At 43.9% G+C, this 14,073-nt stretch overlaps 1 protein-coding gene across 1 annotated transcript in view; it reads right to left on the reverse strand.

The window, feature by feature from the left end:
• The window catches only part of IMPG1 (interphotoreceptor matrix proteoglycan 1), a 157,108-nt gene that overhangs the window by 14,342 nt on the left and 128,693 nt on the right, over window positions 1–14,073 (reverse strand). The window lies entirely within an intron of this gene.

Consider the following 14,073-nt stretch of genomic DNA (forward strand, 5'->3'; position numbering starts at 1 on the left):
AAGAGAACCAAGCATTTCTATATCCTTAATGAATGAGTTTACAGACATAGGTGATGACATATTTAATTATGCACAAACTGGTGTGCATCAGAATCAGCTAGAGGCCTTGTTGAATGTCAGACTCCTGAGCCCCACCATCACAACTTCTGATGCAGGAGGTTTAGAGATCAAGAATCTGTATCTCTAAGGCGCTAACAAACAGAAGAGGGAGACTTCCCTGGCAGTCCACTGGCTAAGACTGCTTTCCAATTAAGGCGATACAAGTTCCATCCCTGGTCAGAGAACTAAGATCCCCACATGCCTCATGGCCAAAACAAGCAACCAAACAAACAAAAAACCCCAAAGGACGCACAAAAAACAAAGGCAATAATGTAACAAAGTCAATAAGGATTTTAAAAATGGTCCACATTAAAAAAAAACTTAAGAAAAAACCAAGCAGAACATTTAAAAAATCCTCTAATGTAGATGATGTTAATGTATCTGATCTGGGGAGCACATTTTGACAACCACCTCATTAGAGAATTAATTTTTTTTTCCCCTGGACATATATCTGGAAAAGACAGAAACTCTAAATTCAAAAAGATACACCCACCCCAGTGTTCATAGCAGCACTATGTTCAGTAGCCAAGACATGGAAGCAACCTAAATGTCCATCAACAGAGGAATGGATAAAGAAGATGTGGTACATATATATACACATCAGCAACATGGAGATTATCACACTAAGTGAAGTAATCAGAGAGAGAGACAAATATCATAGAGTATCACTTATATGTGGAATCTTAAAAAAAAAAATGATACCAGTGAACTTATTTACAAAACAGAAATAGATTCACAGCCACAACAAACTATGGTTACCAAAAGGGAAGGGAGTGGGGAAGAATGAATTGGGAATTTGAAATTAACAAATACACACTGCTGCTGCTGCTGCTGCTAAGTTGCTTCTGTCGTGTCCGACTCTGTGCGACCCCATAGAAGGCAGCCCACCAGGCTCCCCCATCCCTGGGATTCTCCAGGCAAGAACACTGGAGTGGATTGCCATTTCCTTCTCCAATGCATGAAAGTGAAAAGTGAGAGTGAAGTTGCTCAGTCGTGTCCAACCCTCAGCGACCCCATGGACTGCAGGCTTCCAGGCTCCTCTGTCCATGGGATTTTCCAGGCAAGAGTACTGGAGTGGGGTGCCACTGCCTTCTCCAACAGATACACACTAATACATATAAAATAGATTAACAACAAGATATTGTATGGCACAGGGAACTGTATGCAATACATTGTAATAACCTATTATGGAAAAAATCTGAAAAAATACACGTATATTTTATGTATGTATAACTGAATCATTTTGCTGTACACACGAAACACTAGAAATCGATTATATTTCAATAAAATTCTTTTTCTTTGTTAGAATTTTTTTTTTAAGGCAAACATTTTCTGCAGCGATTAGTTGGTAAACACATATGTAAGATCAGGGTTACATTTTAAAGCAGTAGTCAGTAGTTTCAAGACCTTCCTGGTTTGAAAATCTCTTTCAGTCTCTTGCTGATCCCTAGAGGTTCTTTTCTTTGAAAATTCAAATAGACCTCAGGTCTTTCTCTGTTTTGTTTTTAGTCATCAATTGTTCTTTTCACTCTATTCTTAATTCTGTAGGATTGTCTCAAAATCTTCATCAAGTAGATTACAAATCAACAGACAATTATAAATCTCAGACTGTTAGCTCTGGGAGAATCGTGGCCCCTTCCAGCCCCTTCCTTGTCTTTTGGAGTTGAGCACACCTTGCTCTCCAGGGGAGAAGCAAAAGGTCGGTATCATCACATGCTGATGGCACAATCACAACAGGCCACTGGTCCCCAGACCACGGTTCTTTCTGCCTAGAAGGGTTTCCCATTGAATCGCATCAGCTATTTACCCTTCAGATTATTTCAACAAGCACCTATCATGTGCTAGGAACTAGTGGAGTGAAAGTGAAAGGTGCTCAGTCACGTCAGACTCTTCGCGACCCCATGGAGTGTAGTCTGCCAGGCTCCTCTGTCCACCAGAATACTGGAGTGGGTAGCCCGTTCCCTTCTCCAGGGGATCTTCCCAACCCAGGGAGCGAACCCAGGTCTCCCGCATTGCAGGTGGATTTTTTTTTACCATCTGAGCCACCAGGGAACACAAGAATACTGGAGTGGGTAGCCTATACCTTCTCTGGTGGGTCTTCCCAACCCAGGAATTGAGGTGGGGTCTCCTGCATTGTAGGCGGATTCTTTACCAGCTGAGCTACCAGGGAAGCCAGTTAGGGACTAGGGGACAGGCAATCCGGAATGAAGCCACTCTTTCAAGAAGCTGAGGGGGGACAGTAAGAGACACACACAGATGCTCCTCTACAAGAAGACAAGGGTCTCGTCTAGTGTAAGAACTCTAACCACAAGGTTACATTAGAGATACAGGGGCTAGGGAGATTGCTGAACCCTGTGTCTAAGGTGGATTGCATTTGGATCTGCAGAGACTGGGAAAGGAATTCCGACCGGACCCACCATAAGCAGAGGCACGGAGGTGGGAGAGAAACAGGCATGTGAAGAGGGAGCAGGGCAAGTTCAGCAAGGGGGGAGCAGAGACTCGTGGATGGGAAGGAAGGGAATTGAGCCTGGAGAGGTACGTTCAGGCCAAGCTCTGGTAGGGCTTGAATGCCGTGCTAAGGACTTTGGACTTGACAGGAGGTGAGGGCCATGAAGGATCTGCGGGCAGGGGAGGGCTGTAATACTACAGACGTGTGCTTTAGAAAACATGTACATAGATCTCAGAAGTTTCAGAGTTGGGATCGTTTCAGTGATCATCTGAGCTAGTATTTCCCACGCGGGAACATTTGCAGAGCTCGAATTCAGCCGGATTTAATGTTTTATAGGGTTTCCCAGGTGGTGCTAGTGGTGAAGAGCCCACCTGCCAATGCAGGTAGACGTAAGAGATGCGGGTTGGATCCCTGAGTTGCGAAGATCCCCTGGAGGAGGGCATGGCAACCCACTCCAGTATTCTTGCCTGGAGAATCCCATGGACAGACGGAACCTGGCAGGCTACAGTCCGTAGGGTCACACAGAGTCGAACATGACTGGAGTGACTTAGCGTGCATGCATGCATGCAGAGCAGTAGGTTTGCATTTTAAAGGTCTTGAAAAGCATTCCCAAGCGCTGACTGAGGAAGGTTGTCTCTCAACTCTACACCATGTAATCAAAATGCATTTAGTGAACAGTCCTTGCTGCCTGCAGGCGACACTTGGAAGCACTTTACAGTTAAAGCTAAAAAGATTATGATCCAGGTCATCAAGCAGTTTATAAATTCATAGGTTCCTGATGGTCCAAGACTGTCTTTTTCAAACCCTCTGTTACCGATCCCAAAGGTACTCTACTCATCTGCTCAGGCTTAAACACAGACTCTCCCTTCCTGCCGGCCCCTGAGAGTCTCAGGCCCACGTGTCACTAACTCTGGATCATTGCACTCACATGCCTCCCCTAGAACATCCTGTCACTTGTCCCAAATCCTTGGTTCTGTGTATTATTCCCTTTCCACCCTGTACTTCATCATTCTTTACCATTTTGTCATCCCCTTGCCTTGCGCTGCCCTAACACTCAAATATTGGACAGGACATGAGGCATCTGCTTTGATAGGGTTCCATCCTAGGGCAGGATTTCAGTTCAGTGTGGCTGAAACCCTGGCTTCTTAGGGCTGGTCCCGGCTGAGGGCCTGTTAGGCCTTTACGGTGGACTTTTTTTTTTGATGCGATGAAACCTAGTGATCGCTAGGTAGCGCTCAATAGCAAAAGAAGTAGGAATAGACTCGGAATTAAATTATACTGTTAATATAAGGTCCGAACTGATTTCTGTTTCCTTAAAAACTGCGGAGAAGAACTAAGGAGACTCTTGATGAAAGTGAAAGAGAAGGGTGAAAAAGTTGGCTTAAAACTCAACATTCAGAAAACTAAGATCATGGCATCCGGTCCTATCACTTCATGCAAATAGATGGGGAAACAATGAAAGCAGTGACAAACTTTATTTTCCTGGGCTCCAAAATCACTGCAGATGGTGACTGCAGCCATGAAATTAAAAGATGCTGGCTCCTTGGAAGAAAGGCTATGACCAACCTAGATAGCATATTTAAAAAAAGCAGAGACATTACTTTGCCAACAAAGGTCTGTCTACTCAAAGCTATGGGTTTTTCCAGTAGTCATGTATGGATGTGAGAGTTGGACTATAAAGAAAGCTGAGCAGCGAAGAATTGATGCTTTTGAACGGTGATGTTGGAGAAGACTCTTGAGAATCCCTTGGACTGCAAGGAGATCCAACCAGTCCATCCTAAAGTAGATCAGTCCTGAATATTCATTGGAAGTACTGATGCTGAAGCTGAAACTCCAATCCTTTGGCCACATGATGCGAACTGACTCCTTGGAGAAGACCCTGATGCTGGGAAAGATTGAAGGCAGGAGGAGAAGAGGACGACAGAGGATGAGATGGTTGGATGGCATCACCAACTGTTTGGACATGAGTTTGAGTAAGCTCTGGGAGTTGGTGATGGACAGGGAGGCCTGGCGTGCTTCAGTCCATGGGGTCGCAAAGAGTCGGACATGACTGAGAGACTGAACTGAGCTGGAAAACTGCGATGCTGAGCGCACTGGTGCAGGGAGGCGAGGTCTGTCAGCTATCGGGCGGTGGGAAGAGCAGCTCCAGAGGATCAGTGATAGAGCCGTTAGGGCTCTGATCACCACAGCAGATCTGGCCTGGCCGGCTGGAGGTTATATTGCAAACTCCTGGCTCATCTTTTCCCATTTCAGAAAGGCAGAGCCAGAGCCCTGGAGTTCCCAGGAGGCTGAGACCAAGTCTGAAAGGAGTGGAAAGCAGGGGCCCCTTCATTCCCCAACCACGGAGGCTTTGCAGTCCTGGTTTTGTTGGTGGGGAGGAGGGGGTGTCATTCCTTTGCTTGGGGCATCAAAGAATGACAAACTCACACATACCAATCCATATAATCTGCAGGGGCACTGGACAGAGTTTTGACCACCATACTTTTAGGAACTTAAGAACATGTTTTAAATTCTTTGAAATCAGAAACAAAAATTAATATAATGCAGCCTGGATTATATTTGTCTCTATACCACTGCAGATAGGATATATAATTTTAAACACTAATTAATATTAATGTTTAAAATTAATATGCATGAAGCAAAGGGTCTGGAGCCCAGGGAATCCTTAGGCAGCCTGGTCTTCTGACTGCTCCTTCTTAAGGCATGAGTATCGATTCAGTGCTTGGTGCTGAGTGCTTAGTCATTTGAATAACTATGGTGCCCTTCTGGGGTTTCATCTGAGATATAATGCAGATGCCTCACCTTCCACACATGTGCATCTGGCTTATTTTCCTAAATTCTGAGGACTTTGTGGGCTTGGCTTCACTTGCCGTGGAGTTAACCTGCTCATCCTTGCTGTGCACACCCAAGCACCCTGGGAGAGAAGAACTGGCTGCTAGCAATTGTCTGTGGCCTTGGAATGTGGGTTAGCATCTTTGAGACCCATTTCTTCCCTCTCTAAAAAGAGAAATTTAAAGAAGGTGATCACTAATATTGCTCCAGATCAAATATAATAAATCTTCTATTTGAGGTGTCCTACTGGAACAAAGCTAGCAGGAGATATAGCCAGGCTCCAGAATTGTTGTGCAGGTCAGTGACTAAAAGAACTTAAAGAAAAAAACAACTACACTTAAGTTCATATTTATCATTTTATTATTATTTTATTATTGGCCAGAAATGTTTTGCTTATGACTTATTGCTGAAGGGTAGGATTAAGAATAATTATTTGATGATACATAGGACCATGCACTGGAGAAGGCAATGGCACCCCACTCCAGTACTCTTGCCTAGAAAATCCCATGGATGGAGGAGCCTGGTAGGCTGCAGTCCATGGGGTCGCTACAAGTCGGATGCGACTGAGCGACTTCACTTTCACTTTTCACTTGCACACAATGGAGAAGGCAATGGCAACCCACTCCAGTGTTCTTGCCTGGAGAATCCCAGGGACGGCGGAGCCTGGTGGGCTGCCGTCTATGGGGTCGCATAGAGTCGGACACGACTGAAGCGTAGCAGCAGCAGGACCATGCACATGGCTGTTGGAGCATACACTTTAAGTTTGTGGAATTGAATCAGTTATCCATGGGACATTTTTCTGGCTTGAAGGGGCATGCGATAAGAAGCTTGGGTTTCAGTTCAATTTTCTACCATTCTCAAGAACAACTACCACAACCTGTTTATAGTAGGCTTTCAGGAACACTTCCAAGGCAAACACACGTAGCTTACCCTGGACTAGAAGCTGAAGAATGAACTCCGCTCTCAGTCATTTTTTATATTTGCCAAACCGAGGGATTCTGGGTGCACTGATCTTAGGGCCTGAGTGTCCCAGGATAGATGGGGACCCCAAGAGGAGCGTGGGAGGTGGCCCTGCAGCTGGGCGGAAGCCCAGGCTCGCGTGGAGGGTTTGCATTAAGGGTTGGATGACGGACCCTGGGAGCTTCTTAAGGAAGCTCCATGGGGTGGTTGGGGGTGGGTTGAGGGGACAGGCTGAAACTCTGGAGCGGGCAAAAGCCGTCTGGCAGTCCAGCCGGCACTGTGGTTCCCTAGTGGAAGCAGGCGTTAACAGAAAAACTCCTACGATGGCAGCACAGGGAACACAGGGCAGCAGGAGGCACAGCCAGAGACAGAGATGGGGGGGGCTGGGGACACTCCTAGCAGGGACAACAGAACATAGAAAGGGAAGTTTAGGACTTTTGTTTCTGAGAATAAGTTTATTTTTTTTTTTTGTATTCTAGAATATGATAAAATATTGTAGGAAATTTCTCTTGGTGAGATGTAGAACCTAAGAGTTCGTTTAGGTCTCATTAGACTGAAGTGTGTTGTCACCTTTTCTAAGTAGATTAAACACTTGGCGTATACCCAGTAATTGCTGTTTAGTTGCTAAGGCATAATCCGACTCTTTGTGACCCCATGGACTGTAGCCCGCCAGGCTCCTCTGTCCGTGGGATTTCCCAGGCAAGAATGCTGCAGCGGGTTGCCATTTCCTTCTCCAGTATACCAGTAGGAGGAGGGTTAATAAGATTCTTTTTCACAAAGAGGCAGTAGGTAGAGTTGAGGGAAGCACATAAAACTGCCTTTGAATTCAGTTCCAGCCCTTGGTGACTGTTTAACAGTAAAACATAAGTTATTTACACTTTTAGGAAACACAGTTTCTTCAAGTATGGAATGGGGGGAAATAACTTTGTGTAGTTATTTATTAAGATTTTAAAAATAGTGTTAATTAACAGCAATTACCATTTTTATTGCCATTGTGATGAGTGACACCTACCACCTTCGCAGAGCTGGTGACTAAGTGCGAGTCTTACACATTATGCACTTTCCAGAGAAAGTGAGCGTTGACCCACATTCTGGCCGGAAGTGTCGTGGATGCCAGACTGTAATTAATTTCAATGTTTACCACTTACCAGCCTTGAGGTCTGCCTGTTTTTAAGGAAGATTTTTAGGAATTCAAGAAGAGAAGAAGTTAGAATAAGTTATATGGAGTTTTGCATTTTTGAAATCTCCACCCTGCACAGCTAACTGGCATAAAAGCCCTACATGCTTCTGAAGAATTTTCATAGCAGCTCAAATGAAAGACGACCCTAGTGGCCGGGGATGCCAGCAGAATACTGAGCAAGCCGTGATGTATTCAGCTTCTCAGTTGATGAATCAGGTGGTTCTAACATTGGTTTATACTTTTTATATCACAGATTCATTTATTCAGGGAGTTTCAAAAGGTGAAAGGCAAACCGCACGCTGTACCAACAGGGTGTGGCTCCTCCTACCTGCCTGCGCCTCTGAGATGCTCTCTGCCCTAACCACTGCCGATCCTCCTTTAGAGGACGCAGCCCCACATCCTGGTGCTGATCTGAATGTGGAATGAGACTCACCTGGAAATCTCCGGAGGGTTTTCAAATTCTCTCTTTCTTCTCTCTAGTCCCCAAGTAGTAAAATACTCCACCCTCCCAGCACTGCTACCCCAATCCACTTTCCACCCTGACATTAGGCCAGAAGAAAAGAAAAAGATCTGATTGGATTTTGTTTCAAATTTTGCAGATGTACCTAAATAATTGGTCTGTCTGGGCATTGCCTATAAATATATTAAAACTGGGGCAAAGAAAAGAAATGCTACATCCTCTGACTGTTAAGCTGTCTGGGACTGTTAAGCTCAACTCATCTTTACCCAGACTTCTTTCCTTGACCTCTCTTTCCTTACTGTGAAACCAAGAAGGACCCTGTGGGGCTCCTGGCCACAGAAACTTTTCTGTGTCCTCCACTTCTTGTATGGAACAGACTCCAGCCTCCATGACCTTCCCTAAGTTCCCAAGGGCAGATTCGAACAGTTGCTAATCACGGAAGGGAAGGGATACAGTCTTGGGAGGAGCAGCCAAGAATCAATAACATAGCCTTCAGGCAGGGTCCGGGTTCCGCTCAAGGGATACACAGAACACTATCTTTTGAGGTCTTTCTAGAACTCAATGGACATGAGTTTGAGCAAGCTCTGGGAGTTGGTGATGGACAGGGAAGCCTGGCGTGCTGCAGTCCATGGGGTCGCAAAGAGTCGGTTATGACTGAGTGACTGAACAACAGCAATAGAACTAAAACTCCGAATAAATAGAAAATATTAGCTTTCTTCATTTCAGAGAAGGCCACCTGAGACCAGCTCTTCAAGAGACCACCTGAGACTAGATTAAAGGAGTGCATGCCCTGCACACATCCTAGTCTTATCAGCAACCGAATACTTGAACCACTGCTATAAAGCTCCTTACCAAATCCCACCAGGTTGGTACACGCAGTTTCGAGGGCCATGAATCCACTGTGTCCCCCTTTGCCTGGCAAATCAATAAAGCAATCCTTCTCTGCTTCACACGAAACTCTTGTCTCTCAGATTTGATTTGGCACCAGCGCACAGAGGCCAAATTTTTGGCATCAAGAGTAAGACTTTAGAAAACTTGTAACTTCTTCCTCTGTTTGAGATGGAAATCTCTTTAAAGCTTCCTGCCAGAATTTGGACTCCTGACTTTCTGCAGGATCTGGGAGCCATCCCTATGAAATGTAATCATCAAGGAAGATAGCACCCCCTCCTTCCAGTATCTGTGGAAGGGTTGGAGCCTTGCTCCAAGTTGTAAGACAGGAGGTGGACAGGGCGTGTTGACTTTCTCATTTTCCGTATCGTTGCAATCTCACAGAAATGTGGCCTCTGCTCCTGCTGCTCCACCAGATTGCTTTTGCAGAGGATTCTAACGACCTATGCACTGTCAGCTTAAAGGAACTTCATCTACTCTTCACTCACCCAAATGCATCCTTTCAGTATCATCTCAACCCAGGCCTCCAGACGGCTACTTCGTAGGTTAGAGGTCAATTCACCTAATATCCACTTCCATAAAATTGGCTTCCCCAAAGAGGTCTTTTGGGATATTTTGATATCTTTAAGGCATTTTATTAATTTTGCCCTTCATCTTTTAAAAATGAGTTACTTTATGTGTCCTTTGTAACTATTTATAGATTTTTAACAAATATTTTCTAAATTTTCAGCATTTTATGAATGATAAACTCTATGTGTTTTTACTTTATAATCTTGGGAATGCTTTAAACACCTAGTCTGAAGACTTTCACACATTTTTTTAAAAGTTTAACTTCAAAAATCCATAAATCATGGCGGGGAGGGAAGAAGAAAGAACAGAAAAATGGGCCCCAGAGAAGATGCAAATAGATTGAACAGGGTCTGTTAGACAACCTGACTTTAACTGAGCTGCTGTATGCAGATAGGATGGGGTTCCTGGGAGATAGAACCAGGCTTGGCTTTATTGACATAAGAGAAGCCACTTTGGCCTAAGCTATTTTGTGATCTAAGCCTGGCTATAATGTTTGCCCTCGAACAGTTTTCAGTAATTAATCTTAAGGGAACAAAAGAATGCAGAAACAAACAACCAGAGAAATAACAAAGAAAACATATCAGTTTTAAAGTTACAAACCTATAGCAAAGATAACATACCAGTTGTAAAGACTCCCAGTTCTGTTTCAGTGGGAAAGATTACCCTGAAGGTTCAACCTCCAGGTCACCTGGAACCTGAGGGAAGATGACGTTGACCTTTTCTGACCCTGCTGACTTCCATCAGCTAAAGTTCTGACTCAACCTTTGTCCTAATTTTGTCCTTAGTTCTCCTCTTCTCAAGCCCCCCATGAATATGCATGTACCTTTAGCTTAAAACTTCGCCAATTTGGTGGTTGGGGAGACACTGCTTTGGGAAGGATCCATGGGGTTTTCCTTACTTGTTGCAAGTGATACATCCTTCTGCTCTTTGGCTTGGTTGTGTTATTTAGCTAGACACCCACCAAGAGGGAAACCTTGTGTTTGGGGTAACACTGTCTCATTCTTGCCTTCCCTTCCTTCTCTGCTGAGCATCTTTACCTTGTATCCAAAGCTGCTTTCACAGCAGGAGAAGTACCCTGCCATTCCTAGGACTCTCTTTATTTTCCTCCTGCCTTTCTAGACTAGCCCCACCCTGAAACTGAACTGGACACTGTGAGGTTCCTGGACGTGGAAGCCTCTCAGTGTTCCCCATTTCTTTTTTATTGGAAACAGATTCTAGTCCCCATGACTTTGCCTGAACTCCAAAGGGCAGATTCAGTCAGTTCAGTCGATCCTTCGGGTCCGACTCTACAACCCCACAGACTGCAGCATGCCAGGCTTCCCTGACCATCACTAACTCCTGGAGCTTACTTAAACTCATGTCCATACAGTTGGTGATGCCATCCAACCATCTCATCCTCTGTTGTCCCCTTCTCCTCCTGCCTTCAATCTTTCCCAGCATTAGGGTCTTTTCTGAGGAGTCAGTTCTTCCCATCAGGTGGCCAAAAGATTGGAGTTTCAGCTTCAGCATCAGTCCTTCCAATGAATATTCAGGATTGATTTCCTTTAGGATGGACTGGTTGTTTCTCCTTGCAGTCCAAGGGACTCTCAAGCGTCTTCTCCAACACCACAGTTCAAAAGCATCAATTCTTTGACGCTCAGCTTTCTTTATGGTCCAACTCTCACATCCATACATGACTACTGGAAAAATCATGGCTTTGACTAGATGGACCTTTGTTGGCAAAGTAATGTCTCTGCTTTTTAATATACTGTCTAGGCTGGTCATAACTTTCCTTCCAAGGAGTAAGCGTCTTTCAAATTCATGGCTGCAATCACCATCTGCAGTGATTTTGGAGCCCAGAAAAGTAAAGTCTGACACTGTTTCCACTGTTTCCCCATCTATTTGCCATGCAGTAATGGGACTGGATGCCATGATCTTAGTTTTTTGAATGTTGAGTTTTAAGCCAACTTTTTCACTCTTCTCTTTCACTTTCATCAAGAGGCTCTTCAGTTCTTTGCTTTCTGCCATAAGGGTGGTGTCATCTGCATATCTGAGGTTGCTGATATTTCCCCTGGAATCTTGATTCCAGCTTGTGCTTCATCCAGCCCAGCATTTCACATGATGTACTCTGCATATAAGTTAAATAAGCAGAGTGACAATGTACAGCCTTGACATACTCCTTTCCCAATTTGGAACCAGTCCATTGTTCCATATCCGGTTCTAACTGTTGCTTCTTGACCTACATTCAGATTTCTCAGGAGGCAGGTCAGGTGGTCTGGTATTTCCATCTCTTTAAAAAGTTTCCACAGTTTGTTGTGGTCCACACAGTCAAAGGCTTTCGTGTAGTCAATAAAGCAGAAGTAGACAGGAGAGCTGTACAAAAAGGATCTTCATGACCCAGATAACCACGATGGTGTGATCACTCACCTAGACCCAGACATCCTGGAATGCGAAGTCAAGTGTGCCTTAGGAAGCATCATTATGAACAAAGCTAGTGGAGGTGATGGAATTCCAGTTGAGCTAAATCCTAAAAGATGATGCTGTGAAAGTGCTGCACTCAATATGCCAGCAAATTTGGAAAACTCAGCAGTGGCCACAGGACTGGAAAATGTTAGTCTTCATTCCAATCCCAAAGAAAGGCAATGCCAAAAATGTTCCAACTACTACACAATTGCACTCATCTGGCATGCTAGCAAAGTAATGCTCCAAATTCTCTAAGTGAGGCTCCAACAGTAAGTGAACTGAGATCTTTCAGATGTTCAAGCTGGATTTAGAAAAGGCAGAGGATCCAGAGATCAAATTGCCAACATCTTTTGGACCATCGAAAAAGCAGGAGAATTCCAGAAAAACATCTACTTCTGCTTTATTGACTTGCAAAGCCTAAAATATTAACCATCTGGCATTTTAAGAAACACTTTGCTGACACCTAAAAGACAGTAACTTGGACTGATTTACCATTTACTATTGATAATGGCATTTCAGATCTCTATAAAGTCAGAAGTTACTGTATAGATAATGGATATGATACAGTGATTGTATTTTCTGTTTTTTATTTAGATTTCAGCATTTGCTTTTGTTCTCTGTTTAAAACCTGTTTCCATATCCTCTTTAAACTGTATTTGTCGTCTAATGCTCAGTGGTAAAAATCTATCTGCAATGCAGGAGATGTTAAATTTGATTCCTACATTGGGAAGATCTGCTGGAGAGGGAAATGGAAACCCACTCCAGTTTTCTTGCCTGGGGAATTCTATGGACAGAGGAGTCTGACGGGCTATGGTCCATTGGATGCAAGCGTCAGACATGACTTAGTGACTACGACCACTATCTACCTGATTGACTGGTATGTTTTTCACACATGGAGGCTATTCTTTGATAAGGGCTGTGGGAGGCATGGGTGGTAAAGCCAGCAGCTCCCGGGCTGCGGAACACTGGATTTGAGGTGGGAGATCCTCCAGTGTTTTGGAGACCTAGTTCAAATCGCCTGTTTCTCCCAAGAAAGTGATGAGAAAAGGGCAAAGGGGTAAGACATCCAGTAACTCAGTTTTGCTATATTTGGCCATCCTGGTTGGAAAAACTTTGAAATGGTAGGATACCGTCTCCATTTTCCAAGGGAAGATTCTTGAGATTCTTTCCCAGAGACAAAGCTAGGTATGTATTCCTGGTGTTTGGTATTTCCAGCAGCTGTCCTTTATCTCCCTCAAGATTTCCCCTTTTAACTCTCTTTCAAGGAGAGTTTTCATCAATGAGTTCAAGGAAATACTTGCAAGATCCAGTCTGAATCAGGGAGGCTTCATGTATTGGCTAAAATGACCTTTAGGTATTACTTGGGATTTTGATTAGCAGTGTCCTGATCTGTGATCTCCCTTACTATGTGCTGGGGGATGGGCACTGCTGAGAATCAGCCAAGCCTTAGACACTGGAAGAGACCATACCAGCTACACAGCCAGAGGCTGTGTAAATTAGAATTTGAGTCCTTGTTGTCCAGGAAGCTGAAGTAATTATCTTCACTACAGGTCCAGGGAGCTGAGAGGCAGCACAATCAGGTGGTTGCATTGGTTTACTCTACGAGGAAGACATTTTAATCAGCTTGCCTGTCAATCACCATGACAGCTTACACTCAAATACACCACCACAAGCAGGAAATCTGGATCAGCTAGTCATGCTGAAAAACTGGGAGCAAAATACCTGTGATCTTCTAGATTAAAAAAAAAAAAAATAGGAAGAAAACTATTGAAAATCATGTGCATATTTTCCCTTAATTTGTTTTAAAACCCAGAAGCCCATTTCTTCTATAATCAAAATACTAATTTTGTGCATATTTCTCCAAACTAAAATTGTATAGGAGAACTGACACTATTTATAGTACACTTTACTGTACAATAAGTATACAGGTGTTCTTTTTAAGAACAACATTTTACATTTCAAGTTCAAGAAGTTTTATAAAATGAATAAATTCATAGAAGTATGAAATTAATGAACTCTGCAGAAGCATTTTTCATACTGTCCATGGCGTTCTCAAGGCAAGAATACTGAAGTGGTTTGCCATTCCATTCTCCAGTGGACCACATTCTGTCAGACCTCTCCACCATGACCCGTCCGTCTTGTGGTGTTGGAAAAGACTCTTGAGAGTCCCTTGGACTGCAAGGAGATCCAATC

Source organism: Bos grunniens, chromosome 9 (genome assembly GCF_055505025.1).
Source record: "Bos grunniens cultivar Pamir isolate PY7600 chromosome 9, Bosgru_T2T1.0, whole genome shotgun sequence".
NCBI classification, from domain to species: Eukaryota; Metazoa; Chordata; class Mammalia; order Artiodactyla; family Bovidae; genus Bos; species Bos grunniens.